Source organism: Antechinus flavipes, chromosome 3, assembly GCF_016432865.1.
Source record: "Antechinus flavipes isolate AdamAnt ecotype Samford, QLD, Australia chromosome 3, AdamAnt_v2, whole genome shotgun sequence".
Taxonomy (NCBI): domain Eukaryota; kingdom Metazoa; phylum Chordata; class Mammalia; order Dasyuromorphia; family Dasyuridae; genus Antechinus; species Antechinus flavipes.
Window position 1 is genome coordinate 341,768,692 of NC_067400.1, and position 16,256 is coordinate 341,784,947.

Here is a 16,256-nt window from a genome sequence, read left to right on the forward strand (position 1 = left end):
TAGAAAAATCCCTCCTTTTTGCTCTCTCTCCTCCCTATCTTCTTATTCTTTTTTTTAATATTCTTATTATTATTTTCCTGAATATTGAATCCTTTTTATACATATATGCATATATGTGAGTATAGGTATATACACATATACAAATAATTATATATGTGCAAATGTGTGTATCCAAATCCCAGTGAGAAGAAGGTCTCAGACCTCCCAACCCTTCTCCCTCATCTAATTCTTCTTTGTCAGTTTTTGCTTTCATACTTCATTTGTATAAGATAATTTTTTTATCTTTTCCTACATGGTTTTGCTTTTAATAATCACATCATATTCAGTTTTATTGAAATATTCCTTTCAAACTATCCAAATACTACTGACAATTTGAGAATATGATTTAAATTTACATGGATAAAATATAGTTTCTCCTTGTTAAGTCCCTTATAACTAATCTTTGATGCTAAATTGTATTTATCTTGGATCTTCTATATACAATTTTCTGTCAAATTCTGGTCTTTTTGCAACAAAATAATGAAACTCTGGCAATTTATTAAGTATCTACTAGTTGTTATTTTTGTTGTTTTGTTTATGATTATATACTTATTTTTATAAATAAGTATATATATATATTATATATATATGCTTAATTTTGTAAGGTATGATATTTTTGGTTGCAACCCCAGTTCTTTTCTTTTTTTAATGTTTCAATACTTCTGGTCTATTACTGTAATTGCTGTTAGGTCTTACGTGATTTTAATTATGGTTCTGCCATATATGAATTGTTTTTTCTAGTTTCTTGTAATATATTTTCCTTAACCTGGAGGTTTCAGAATTTGCCTATTATGTTTCTGTGGGTTTTCCCTTTAAAATCTCTTTCATATGGTGATCAGCGGATTTTTTTTTAATTTTAATTTAATTTTATTTAATAATAACTTTGTATTGACAGAATCCATGCCAGGGTAATTTTTTACAACATTATCCCTTGCGCTTGCTTATGTTTCGTTTTTTCCCCTCCCTCCCTCCACCCCCCCCCAAGATGGCAAGCAGTCCTATATATGTTAAATATGTTGCAGTATATCCTAGATACAATACATATTTGCAGAACCGAACAGTTCTCCTGTTGCACAGGGAGAATTGGATTCAGAAGGTAAAAATAACTCGGGAAGAAAATCAAAAATGCAAATAGTTCACATTCGTTTCCCAGTGTTCCTTCTTTGGGTGTAGCTGTTTCTGTCCATCATTTATCCATTGAAACTCAGTTAGGTCTCTTTGTCATAGAAATCCACTTCCATCAGAATACATCCTCTTACAATATCGTTGTCGAAGTGTATAATGATCTCCTGGTTCTGCTCATCTCACTTAGCATCAGTCCATGTAGGTCTCTCCAAGCATCTCTGTATTCATCCTGCTGGTCATTCCTTACAGAGCAATAATATTCCATACCATTCACATACCACAATTTACCCAGCCATTCTCCAATTGATGGGCATCCATTCATTTTCCAGTTTCTAGCCACTACAAACAGGGCTGCTACAAACATTTTGGCACATACAGGTCCCTTTCCCTTTTTTAGTATCTCTTTCGGGTATAAGCCCAATAGAAACACTGCTGGATCAAAGGGTATACACAGTTTGATAACTTTTGGGGCATAATTCCAGATTGCTCTCCAGAATGGTTGGATTCATTCACAACTCCACCAACAATGCATCAGTGTCCCCGTTTTCCCGCATCCCCTCCAACATTCATCATTATTTTTTTCCTGTCATCTTAGCCAATCTGACAGGTGTGTAGTGATATCTCAGAGTTGTCTTAATTTGAATTTCTCTGATCAATAGTGATTTGGAACACTCTTTCATGTGAGTGGTAATAGTATCAATTTCTTCATCTGAAAATTGTCTGTTCATATCCTTTGACCATTTATAAATTGGAGAATGGCTTGATTTTTTATAAATTTGAGTCAGTTCTCTATATATTTTGGAAATGAGACCTTTATCAGAACCTTTAATTGTAAAAATGTTTTCCCAGTTTGTTGCTTCCCTACTAATCTTGTTTGCATTCGTTCTGTTTGTACAAAGGCTTTTTAATTTGATATAATCAAAATTTTCTATTTTGTGATCAGTAATGATCTCTAGTTCATCTTTGGTCACAAATTTCTTTCTCTTCCACAAGTCTGAGAGATAAACTATCCTATGTTCCTCTAATTTATTTATAATCTCGTTCTTTATGCCTAGGTCATGGACCCATTTTGATCTTATCTTGGTATATGGTGTTAAGTGTGGGTCCTTGCCTAATTTCTGCCATACTGATTTCCAGTTATCCCAGCAGTTTTTATCAAATAATGAAATCTTATCCCAAAAGTTAGAATCTTTGGGTTTGTCAAACACTAGATTGCTATAGTTGACTATTCTGTCTTGTGAACCTAACCTTTTCCACTGATCAACTAATCTATTTCTTAGTCAATACCAAATGGTTTTGGGGACTGCTGCTTTATAATATAATTTTAGATCAGGTACAGCTAGACCCCCTTCATTTGATTTTTTTTTTCATTAATTCCCTTGAGATTCTCGACTTTTTATTGTTCCATATGAATTTTGTTGTTATTTTTTCTAAATCATTAAAATATTTTCTTGGAAGTCTGATTGGTATAGCACTAAATAAATAGATTAGTTTAGGGAGTATTGTCATCTTTATTATATTTGCTCGGCCTATCCAAGAGCCCTTAATATTTTTCCAATTATTTAAGTCTGACTTTATTTGTGTGGAAACTTGTTTGTAATTTTGCTCAAATAATTCCTGACTTTCCTTTGGTAGGTAGATTCCCAAATATTTTATGTTATCAACAGTTATTTTGAATGGAATTTCTCTTTGTATCTCTTGCTCTTGGATTTTGTTGGTGGTGTATAAAAATGCTGAGGATTTATGGAGATTTATTTTGTATCCTGCTACTTTGCTAAAATTATGAATTATTTCTAATAGCTTTGTAGTAGAATCTCTGGGGTTCTCTAGGTATGCCATCATATCATCTGCAAAGAGTGATAGTTTGGTTTGCTCATTGCCTATTCTAATTCCTTTAATCTCTTTTTCGACTCTTATTGCAGAGACTAGTGTTTCTAATACAATATTGAATAATAATGGTGATAGTGGGCAACCTTGCTTCACTCCAGATCTTACTGGGAAAGGTTCCAGTTTTTCCCCATTGCATATGATGCTTACTGAAGGTTTTAAATATATGCTCCTGACTATTTTAAGGAAAAGTCCTTTTATTCCTATGCTCTCAAGTGTTTTTATTAGGAATGGCTGTTGGATTTTATCAAATGCTTTTTCTGCATCTATTGAGATGATCATATGGTTTTTGTTTGGTTGGTTATTGATATAGTCAATTATGCTAATAGTTTTCCTAATATTGAACCAGCCCTGCATTCCTGGTATAAATCCTACTTGGTCAGAGTGTATTATCCTGGGATGATTTTCTGTAATCTTTTTGCTAATATTTTAGTTAAGATTTTAGCATCAATATTCATTAGGGAGATTGGTCTATAATTTTCTTTCTCTGTTTTTAGCCTTTGTGGTTTAGGTATCAGTACCATGTCTGTGTCATAAAAGGAGTTTGGTAGGACTCCTTCAATCCCGACTTTGTCAAATAGTTTATTTAGCATTGGAGTTAATTGATCTTTAAATGTTTGATAGAATTCAGATGTAAATCCATCTGGTCCTGGGGATTTTTTCTTAGGGAGTTGACTGATAGTTTGTTCTATTTCTTTTTCTGAGATGGGAGTGTTTAGGATATTTACTTCTTCCTCTGTTAGTTTAGGCAAGCTATATTTTTGGAGGTATTCTTCTATTTCATTTAAGTTGTCGAATTTTTTTGCCCTAAAGTTGGGCAAAGTAACTCCTAATTATTGCTCTAATTTCCTCTTCTTTAGTGGTGCGTTCTCCCTTTTCATTTTTAAGACTAACAATTTGATTTTCCTCTTTCCTTTTTTTAATCAGATTTACTAAGGGTTTGTCTATTTTGTTGGTTTTTTCATAGAACCAACTCTTAGTTTTATTATTTAATTCAATAGTTTTTTTTTTTACTTTCAATTTTATTTATCTCTCCTTTTATTTTTAGAATTTCAAGTTTAGTGTTTGACTGGGGGTTTTTAATTTGTTCCTTTTCTAGCATTTTTAGTTGCAAGCCCTATTCATTGACCTTCTATTTCTCTATTTTATACAAATAGGCTTCTAGAGATATGAGATTTCCCCTTATTACCACTTTGGCTGCATCCCATACATTTTGGTATGATGTCTCATTATTATCGTTTTCTTGGATGAAGTTATTAATTATGTCTATAATTTGCTGTTTCACCCAATCATTCTTTACTATGAGATTATTTAGTTTCCAATTGTTTTTTGTTCTACTTTCCCATGGCTTTTTATTGAATGTAATTTCAATGCATCGTGGTCTGAAAAGGATGTATTCACTATTTCTGCCTTACTGCATTTGAGTTTGAGGTTTTTATGTCCTAATATATGGTCAATTTTTGTATAAGTTCTATGAACTGCTGAGAAGAAGGTGTACTCCTTTCTGTCCCCATTACATTTTCTCCAGAGATCTATCATATCTAATTTTTCTAGTATTCTATTTATCTCTTTGACTTCTTTCTTATTTATTTTGTGTTTGATTTATCTAATTCTGAGAGTGCAAGGTTGAGATCTCCCACTATTATAGTTTTACTGTCTATTTCTTCTTGCAGCTCTCTTAATTTCTCTTTTAAGAATTTAGATGCTACACCACTTGGTGCATATATGTTTAATATAAATACTGCTTCATTATTCATTCTACCCTTTAGCAAGATATAGTGCCCTTCCTTATCTCTTTTGATTAGATCAATTTTTGCTTTAGCTTGATCTGAGATCAGGATGGCTACCCCCACTTTTTTGACTTCACCTGAAGCATAGTAGATTTTGCTCCAACCTTTTACCTTTAACCTGCATGTATCTCCCCGCTTCAGGTGTGTTTCCTGTAAACAATATATTGTAGGATTCTGGCTTTTAATCCATTCTGCTAACTGCTTCCTCTTTATGGAGGCGTTTACCCCGTTCACATTTATGGTTAAAATGACCATTTCTGTATTACTTGCCATCTTGTTAACCCCAGTTTATGCTTTTCTCCCTTCTTACCCCCTTACCATCCCTCCCCGGTATTAAGCTTGTGAGCACCACTTGCTTCTCACAGCCCTCCCTTTTTTAGTATCCCTCCCCCCCCTTAGAGTTCCTCCCCCTATCTTACCCCTTTCCCTCCCAGTTACCGTATTCCCTTCCACTTAGCTTATTCCTTCCCTTTTCACTTTTCCCTTCTCACTTTTCAGTGAGGTGGGAGAAGTTTCACCATAGATGGAATTTGTCTAAAATTTTTCTCTTAAAGCCAATTCTGAAAGCAGTAATATACTCACTATATTCATCCCTCTCCATTCTTTCTCTCAGATATAATATGTTTTCTTTGCCTCTTCATGAAATGTAGTACCCCCACTTTCCCCTTTTTCTGGTACAATGTCCTTTCCACATCTAGTTTCTAGAACAAGGTATATCTGTATTCTTTATACATCTTTATACCCGAAATATGGTTCTCAAGATTAATCTTTACCTTTTTAGATTTCTCTTGAGTTCTGTGCTTGTAGATCAAATTTTTTGTTAAGTTCTGGCTTTTTCATCAAAAATAGGTGAAATTTGCTTACTTTGTTGAATGTCTTCTTCCCTGGAAAAAGATGCTCATTCTTGCTGGGTAAGCTATTTTTGGTTGCATCCCAAGTTCCTTAGCCTTTCGGAATATCATATTCCAGGCCCTTCGATCCTTTAATGTAGATGCTACTAGATCCTGGGTGATCCTTATTGTGGCTCCTCGATACTTGAATTGGGTTTTTCTAGCTGCTTGCAGTATTTTTTCCTTCGTCTGAGGGTTCTGGCATTTGGCCACTATATTTCTTGGTGTTTTGATTTTAGGATCCCTTTCAGTAGGGGATCGATGAATTCTTTCAATGTCTATTTTACCCTCTGTTTCTATGACTTCTGGGCAGTTCTCTTTGATAATTTCCTGGAAAATAGTGTCCAGGCTCTTTTTTTCATCATACTTTTCTGGGAGTCCGATGATTCTCAGGTTGTCTCTCCTGGATCTGTTTTCCAGGTCTGTTGTCTTCCCCAGAAGGTATTTCACATTCTTTTCCATTGTTTGATTTTTTTTTGGATTTGTTTGACTGATTCTTCTTGTCTCCTCGAGTCATTCAATTCCGTTTGTTCGACCCTGATTTTCAGTGAAATATTTTCTTCACTCACTTTTTTAAGATCTTTTTCTAATTGTCCAATTGAGTTTTTTTGTTCTGTGGAATTTTTTTCCATTTCGCCAATTTTGTTTTCCAGTTCACCAATCCTATTTTTCAAGGATTTGATTCCTTTATCCACTCTCTCTTTAACTGAGTGGAATGACTTCTCCAGACTCTTTTGCCAAGCCTCCCTCTCCTTTTGCCAAGTTTCCCTCTCCTTTTGCCAAGCCTCCCTCTCCTTTTCCCATTTTTCTTCTAGCTCCCTTGTGAGAGCCTTTTTAATTTCCTCCATGAGATTCATCTGTGCTGAGGAACAGATGATCTCTTTTGGGGATTCACCTGGGGACTGTTTGTTTTTAGTCTCCTCAGGATTTGGAGTCTGCTCTTTATCTGTATAGAAGCTGTCAAGGGTTAAAGTCTTTTTCAGTTTCTTGCTCATTCTGTCTAATAATCAAAGACAAACTATCAAAGAAACAGAAGAAAAAACCCTTGAATGGAGGCTGCTTTCTTTTGGGGGAGGGGCTGGGTGGTGTTAGCGAGCTTCTTCTACAGACTGCAGGATAGCAGTGAGGCACTGGCCCTACTGTGCTGCGCCTGCGCTCTGAGATCCGAGTGCTTGCTGAAACACTGTGGGGGAGGGGTGGCCAGGTCCCGAGAGACTCCAGCTGTTTGGGGTTGTATTCTTCACCCTCGGTGTTTTTAGTTTCTCTGCTGGGCTGCTGACTTGCTGCCGGAGCAAAGTATCTAATCCTGTAGCAAAGCTCTCCCCGCAGAGACGGCTGCGATCACGCCCCACCCCCTCTCCGCTCTGCTCGGCTCTGAGCCGCCTTCCGTGCTCTCGCTGTTGCTGCTGCCCGCAGTCTGCTTCCGATCTAATAACCGTCCCTGCCCTCGCGCAAAAACAGACCTTTCTTGACGAGTCTCAAGGATGGTTTCTCTTGGTAAGTAATTGTATGTTTTTTTTTTTTCAGTCGAGCATTAATTCAGAGGCATGAAATGAAATGGATAGTGAGAGAAAAACGCGGAGGTTACACAGCAGTGTGCCTCCTCTCCACCATCTTGGCCAGAAGTCGATTTTTTTTTTCTATGTTTGCTTTCCCATCTTATTCTAATTATTCCTGATAGTTTTCTTTAATTCTTTCTTGTTCTAGTATATCAAGATTCTTTCTTTGATCACAGTTTTCAGGCAGTCTGATTTTTAAAAATGTTTTTTCTTCATGATCTGTACTCCAGGTCAGTTATTTTTCTTATGAGATGTCTCATTTTTCTCTTCTACATTTTTATCCTTTATATTTTACTTTGTTATTTATTAATCTGATAATCTTGCTGGGTTCCTTTTGTTCAATTCTAGTATTAAAAAAGTCATTTTCTTCCTTAAGATTCTTGATCTCCTTTACTGGTTGGTAGACTTTCTTTTCATTTTTTTTTCTTTAATTGTTCTTTTTAAAGGTTTTTTTCTGAATTGATCACATTTGACTTTTAAAATCTTTTTTGAGTTCTTCTGTGAATTCTTTTTGGACAAGTGACCATTTGATATTACTCTTTGGAATAGGAGAGGTTTTTTTTTTTTTTTTAATTACTTTAGTATCCTCCTCTGAAGACTAACCCTAGTTTTCTCTAATACCACAGTGACATTCTGTGATTGGATTCTTTCTCCTTTGCCTGCTCATTTTTAAAAAAGCTAATAGCAGCTTGTTAATGTAATTCCCTCTAGACCTGGAATGTGAGGGATAGTGCCTCTGGCCTCAGATCTCTCTTCAGTTTTCCCCTTTGGCGTGGAACCAAAAGCAAGAATTCTAATCTCTTAAAAATCTCCACAACCAGCAGCATCCTACCCCCCACTAATCCAGCATTCAACAAGTGAGTGCTGGTTCCTTCTCATAGAAAGCTATGTCTTGGCAGAAAGCTGGGCTTAGCATCCCTTATCAGCAAAGTTCGCCTCAGTCGTTTTCAATTGAGATACACCGAATCTCTACTTTGTCATGGAGATGATGATTCCTGTGGAGGGTCCAAGGTTATCTCCCAAACTGGCTAATCCCAGGTTTTACTGCTTGGTATTTATTGGAACTAACCTGGAGGTATTTGCACTTCACTTGAGACAAATCTATACCTGGTATCTTTCTTTGGATCTTCTTTGATTGTGGAAAGAGGACCACTGTTCTTTCCCAAATCTTGTTTACTTTTACTGCTCTACCTTTGCCCTTGTGTGCTAGTTTTCTTGTTTGTGGGGGACAACTGGAAAGCTTGGCATTTCCTGACTTACTCTGCTACCTTTCCAAAATCCCCATCATTCTTTGTATTTTGAAGAAAAGCAGTGATATGACAGGATGATGTCTTGACTTGCCTGGGAATTAAATAGAATTGCATAAAGTCATAGGCATTAGCATTTCTTCTGGAATCATAAAAGTTCAATGATATAACAAATGTCAAGATGACTGGAGATAGCTCAGAATGTAGTGGATGGTTTTAGTATTTGTGATATCTGACCAAGCACTAGGTACTCCAAAGTGCCATTCCAAGGCCATTTAAACAAATTGTTCTCATTCATAGAAACAAATATAAGACATCTCCTAAGGTACCCAATATCCAGGGTACTCTGCAGGTAAGCATCTACTTATAATTTTTATTTGCACATTAGTATACAATCCAAGTCAGCTCTCTTGAGGCTTCATGCTTAGCCAGAGTCAGGAGAGGCAAAAGTCCTTGGTCTTTAGGGGGAGAAATGAAGGAGACAGACAAAACCACCAAGAGTTTTGTCAAGGATCTCTCCTCAATTCTAAAATCCAGATTCCCTATCTTTCTCCTCCTCATCCTACAGCCCAGTGAATTCTGGCCTCTGTCACCCCACCCTCTAATCCTTGCCTATAATTATCTTTACACTAAACATTGAGCCAGCAGCAATGGTGAGAAAGGCTAATAGAGTCATTGTTTTATTTTGAATAGGTAATTAGCCTTAAGTGCTCAGTTGTCTGATTCAAGTGCACCTATTCAAAGTTTCAGCCTTTATATCCCGCTTTCTTTTGATTTAGAACACAGGTGGTCACACCATCTCTGACTTCTCAGGAAAGGAGATGAAAGCACTAAAAAGGAGAGGATCACACCCTCACTGACTTCTCAGGAAGAGAGATGAAAAATACCAAAGGGAAGTGGGGAGTCAAGCCAGATATTGTTAGCAGGTTTATGGGCTGAAGGATCTTACTAGAAACAGGTAGGCACAAACTCATCAGTATGGGAGACATTACATAAGCACATAGCAACAACACACAGGCTATTAGTGATGACTCTCCCTATAGCCAGTGCAGGCTCAATGTAGTGTAACAAACATGAATTGTACATGCAAGTAGTGGTATAAAAAATAATATAAATCAACATGGTATAAAAAATTTCCAGAAGTCCTAGAAGGAGGGTATTTAAACAACAGTCACACATATGCCTTCTTCAACAGCCAAGAGATAGTCCAAAACCAATCTATTGTCAATTGCTTCATGTGTCTGGGAATCCAATGATCCCTGCAAGTTTTTGAAGTCTTGCAACAGTCTTTTTATGTGTTAGGGAATCCAATGATTCCTGCAGATTTTGAAGTCTTGCAACAGTCTCAGAGAATTCTCAGAGAATCCAATGATTCCTAAGAGTTTTCAAGCCCTACAACAGTCTTATGTCTCCAAAAATCCAATGATTCCTGAGTTTTTTCAAGTCCTCCAACAATCTTATCATGTCTCAGGGATTCCAATGATTCCTGAGGGTTTTGAAGTCCTGCATCAGTCTTATTAACAATTTTTGATGTCCATGAGTCAATTGCCATAACTGCCATGCTTTTTCAGTGGTGGGAAGAGTCAGCGATGGAATCACCCAATGTTTCTTGGGTCTTCTTCATTTTAAGGGTCTGCTCCATTTCTCTCCAATGGACAAGGCTAATATGGCTCATTGGCACCCATCTGATTCCTTCTGCATCTGTAGAGATACAAACAAACCCTATCCTATCAATTTCTAAAAGTCATTTAATGTATTTAGCTTCTCTGTTCTTAAGGAAAGTTTTTGTACTATAAGTACCTTAGGGTATTCTTTACATCCTAAATATGAAAAAGAGCATGGGTTTGAATTTTTTCTGGAGCTATATGCAATTTGTAGTTCCTTACTGTTTCTATGGTCTTTTGTTGACATCTAACATTTGTTCCTTAGGTGCACATCCCAATATATCATCCATGTAATGTAATAACATTACTTTTGGAAATGCTTTTCTTACTGGAGTAAGAGCAGCAGCAACATATATTTGTTACATAGTAGGGCTGGTTTTCATTTCCTGTGGCAAAACTGTACATTCATATCTTCTATAGGGCTTAGCTAAGTTAACACTGGGTACTGAAAAGGCAAATCTTTTCATATCTTCCTTATCTAGAAGGATAGAACAGAAACAATCCTTAATGTCTATGACCCAAAGAGGCCATTCTCTAGGCAATTGAGTAGGAGATAGAAGTCCAGGCTGAAGAGTTCCCATAGTTTTCATCTGTTTATTTACTTTTCTTAAATCAGTCAACATCCTCCATTTTCCAGATTTCTTTCTTACAACAAATACAAGGGAATTTCAAGCACTTAGAGAATGTTGTGAGTGTCCTTGGTCAATTTGCTCCTATACTATATTTAATAAGGACTGAATTTTCTTGCTAGCTAAGGGCCACTGTTCTATCCACACTGGCATATCAGTTTTCCACTGAATAGGAACAGGTCAAAGTGTTGGCAGGCCTTCAACAGCAGCCCTGCCTAAAAAACCAAAGTACTCATTTGTAATCCTAATTGTTGTAAAATGTCTTTTCCCCACAGATTATTGGAAATTTTTTCCAACTATAAAAGGAGTAAAAACTCCTGTTTTACCTTCAAAAGTACATCTCAAAGGGATAGTACTAACTTCAGCTGCTTTTGATCCTCTTACTCCAGACATGTACAGGTGTCTTCCTTAATCTTTGGCTAGTGACTGGGCCAGCTGGCACCTCTAATGACTGTACGATCTGCCCCTGTATCTACCAATCCTTCTAATTTATATAGATAGTGAGCATAGGACGGTCATCTGTAACTGCTGCAGTACAGAATATTCCTGGATTGTGCTGCTTGGAGTCGGAATCTGGACAACTATCACCAGATTGTTTATTAGGAGTCTGTATCAGTAAACCTGATGCTACTACTTCTCCTGGGTGATGTCACACATTGTCTACCTGTATTCGTGACTGGGATATTATCTACACATTCCCCAGTTTCCCACAATAGTGTATGGATGAACACTGTTTTGTAAGTACTCTTGGGAGGTGAAATGGTCAAGCCTACTGTGCCTGGGGCAAGGGATCCATAGTCTAGAGAGGAATAGATTTCACCTCTCCAGAGGGTATGTCAGTAGTCTCAGCTGCATACAACTCTATTCTTCTCAATAGTAATCTCTTTCTTCTATCACCTTGCTTCCTGGTTGATTGATTGTGTAATCCTTTTCTCCCATCAGATTGCTTTCAGGCTGATTGGTCATGTCTGAGTACTGAACTTCTATATGCCCTCTGATTGTCTCATCAGCTGCCATCATGCCCCAAGTATTTTTTTTTGTTGTTGTTGTTTTGGGCCCTGGGGTTGCTCCCCCCCCCATCCCATTTCCCTGAATCAGTATACATTCTGATGCCCAATGGAAGCCTCTTGCATTTTGGACATGGGGTTTTGGGTCTTGCTCTCCCACCCTGTTTTCTCACTTTGTCTCTATGCCAACATTGAGCTTTCAGATGCTCTACTTTGCCATATTGAAAGCATTGATGAGTCTCTCTGGAAGTCCCTTGATAAAAGGACCCTGTCATCCCATGTTTGTATCTTGGGAAGTCTGCATCATAGCCTGGCTATAAAAGGTATTTGTGCTCACTGTGGCACAGCATCTTATGATCTCCTCTAAAGGAGTATCCTCGTGTAGTCCTAGTATAATTCTTTTACAAACCTCATTAGCATTTTCTTTAGCAAGTTGCCTTATTATAATTTCTGTTGCTGCATTTTTACCAATAGTTCATATGACAGCTGTCTACAGACATCTCACAAAATCAGCAAAGGGTTCATTTGGCCCTTGTGCTATTTTTGTGAAAGCCTCTCCTCTGTTCTGTTTATTTGATATAAAACCCCATGCTTTGATAGCAACAGCAGCAATTTGCTCATATGCTGCTATGGGGTAATTAACCTGTGCTGAAATGTCTGCATAAGAACCTACACCTGTTAGTTGGTCATAGGTGATTGGAGTATTAACTCCACTTTTACTATTTTGTTGGGCTTGTATCCTACAGAGTTCACTGTATTCAGAGAGCCATAACAAGTTTTGTCCAGGTGCTAAGCATGTTCTTACTATAGATTTCCAATCACTAGGGGTTAAAATTTCAAAGCCAAATTCTGTAGTAACATCTTAACAGAAGATGACATAGCCCCATAAAGAGTACAAGCCTTTTTTGCGTCTTTGATGATTTCTAGATCAAAAGGTATGTATCTTCTCCTTTTTTGACCTGAAGAGTCAAGCTGTTCAATCACAGGATACATTTCTATTCTCAAATCAATTGTATTCTGCTCTTATTCTTTGGTTTTAAATAGTGCCCTTTGTAATCTAGTCATAGGAGGGAGTGATTGTTGGGGGGGGGGGCAGTGCTGGTGATATCCCTGACCCTCCCACTCATCCTTCTCCCTCCACCCAGGAAGGTGAAGTTAATGGCAGGTGGGGGGGAAAGGGGGAGTGAGGGAGAGATCAAGAGTCTGCTCTAGTGTAGGTAGAGTTGAAGCTAGGCTGTGACAGTGAGAATCACCATACTCTTCAAGTTAACTTAAGTCCTCATGCCCTCTGGTGATATTGCCAATAATCTCTGCTTTTTCTTCCTCTTTTTCCTCACACTTCCTCATCTGGCTGTTCTTAAAACTTTTCTTTTTTTCTATAACTTGCAGGTTTATTTAAGGCCAATTGTATTAAATTGCACATGTAGAATGTTTCCTTGGAAATTGAATCAGGAACATTATCATTGTAATATTCACATAGTTGATCTCCTACTAGTTTCCAATTATCTGTCTCTCTTTCTTCTTCCTTGAAGAACCGTGGGGACATGCATTCTAATGTATCCAAGAGTCCACCAATATGCTCCCAAGTTACAAACAAATCCTGTCTCTTTATTAGTCTGAATATGCTTCTTGTAGATCTCCCTCAGGGTGGAGTTAGGGTTGGGGGTTGGGGAGAATCTTTTCCTAATATCTGCCCCATTTCAGCTAGAAAATGAGTTACTAGTTTTGCTCTTAACAAAATAAGTTCCCTGTTTGTCTATTAAAATACTCACTCTATTTCCTGGTCACCAGGGACATCTTCAGTGAAATTAGGGACCTTAGTCCACCCACCTTAGTAGGGTGCCAAAATGTAAAGTCCGAGTCAGCTCCCTTGAGGCCTCACAATCAGCCAGAGTCAGGATAGGCAAAAGTCCTTGGTCTTTAGGGGGATGAGTGAAAGAGACAGACAAAACTGCCAGGACTTTTGCCAAGGATCTCTCCTAGATTCTAAAGTCCAGAATCTCCACTTTTGTCCTCTGCATCCTGCAGCCCAGTGAATTCTGGCTTCTGTCACTCCACCCACTAATCCTTGCCTACGATTATCTTTACACCAAACATTGAGCCAGCACCAATGGTGAGAAGGGCCATTTATGCAAAAATATGTTAATAGGTTAATTGTCTTATTTTGAATAGGTGATTAGCTTAAGTGCTCCGTTGTCTGATTCAAGTGTACCTGTTCAAAGTTTCAGCCCTTTACACATTAGATATTTAATAAGAAGATATTTAATAAAAAGCATAAGTAATATGATAAGAAAAGATAAGCCTATACACACACATGGTACAATTGATTATAGCAGATAATTTGCATGATATATGGAGTACTGAACTAAGAATCAGGAAGATCTAAGGTTGAATCATTCCACAAATATTATGGGATCCTGTGCAAGTCATTTAACCTCTCTAAAACCCTATTTTCTCACCTGTGCAATGGAAATTAAATTAGTACATACCTCACAAGATGGTTGGAATTTTCTTTGCAAATTTTAAGATGCTGTATACATTTTAGTTCTTATATTGTTATTTTTATTATCACATGCCTGGAAAAGATTCATGAAGAGTACCAATTTTTCTGGGGGAATGTATGTGGCCAGAAAAACTGAAAATCTGATGCTTTAGAGTTGCTGATGTCCTTTAGTGATGTTATTATAACACATCATCATTTTTGTGCAAAATCCATTTTTCTCCTGGTTTCTATTTCTGTTTGCCACTAGATTCCATAATTCATTTCGGTGGAGTATCTTTTGACCTTCTTAGTCTTTGCCACCTAAATTCAAAGAAAGAGAAGACAACTTCTCCCCACAAAGATAAACTATCTTACTACTTAGCTGACAAGGAAATTAAACATTGCAACCAGCTAAAGGTAGTCTGACAAAAGTCCAAAAAATGTCCCAGATTAAGACTATCTCTTTTAATTTAAATCTTCACTGTCTCCCTTCATTTATTTAAACAAGAGTGAACAAACATTTATTAAACACTTATGTGTCATGTACTATGTTAAATACTGGAAATACAGAAATAAATAGGAAAAAAAAAAACAATTTTGCTGCTTTCAATGAGCTTGCATTCAAAGGGAGAGGACAATAGATGAAAGGAAGCAAAAAAGGGATGGGAGTAATGGGGTGAGAATATGAAGATACTCAGCATAATATATGATAAAGTCCAAAGTGTAGCCTTGAGAAAAATGACATCTCTGGTCTGGGTGCTCTCCTTAAATAAAGGTTATGGAAGGAACAAGCCAGCAAAAGGGAAAAGCCACAGGAGAAGTCCTTCTGAAGTACAAATTCAAGGACTGGCATAATCTTTTAAGTGAAGAAATTTATATGGAATGTTAAAAAATGTCCAGAATTCAGCATGACAAACAATGTAATTAAGTATACTCTTGGCTTATTGCCATTTCTATTTTTTCACTCAAACCTTTGATTCTGAGATCACTGCATTACCTAGGTTCATTGAAAAAATATTAATGCATTTTACTAAGTGCTGAGAAATATGCAAAAATAAGTGAAATACAGTTGCTGCCCACAAAGAATTTGCTAATAAAAGCAATTTCCACAATTCAAACTTTATTTCTTTAAATTTAACCTCATTTTAAAGAAAGTTTTATAAGATGTAAAATGAGGCTTGGAGAATAGAGATTCGTTTAAATTTTTATTCCTTAGTACTTTCTTGAGATTTAAAAGTACAATTCAAAGCTCCTTTATACAATGTACAGGTAGATAGCCCCATTTATATTACTTCATTATACTTATTTACATTTCAGCACAGCTTTCTGGACTACCAACAGGTACCACAGAATAGCAACAGAATCAGTAGAGATGGAAAAAAAAACCAAACAAATAACCCTTTTCTTTGATCTAAAGTATGTTAAATGACCAATTTCAATGATTCCATTCCCTTTATTTAATTCATCAATTGCTAGAATATTTATCAACACAAGCACTGTGCTATACAAGATTTTTTAATATGATATCTAATCTCTCAGACCAGCAAGCATAGCAATATATGTGAACGTTTTATAATCATACTACATTATTCTACCTTTACACACATGGTGTGGTCATTATTACATTTACTGCTTTGAAGGGGGGGCAGAAAAGCAGGTGTTAACAATACTAAACATTTGTTGCTTCTTGCTCTCTGCCCCAAGCTATAAAAAATCTATGAAACTGTAATGTGTTTCCTAAAATTAAGGTTCTTTATCTTTTTTGGTGGGGGAGAAAAGGGCTATGGGAAATCATCAGAAATAAATGAAAGAAAGGAAGAACTATCATAGATAAGTGACCAGAATATGATATGGATTATTTTTAGAAGCTGGAGGTAATGCAAAAATCACATTCCATATTTCCTTCCCTGAACAATATTTTTCTAGCTATTGAGAAG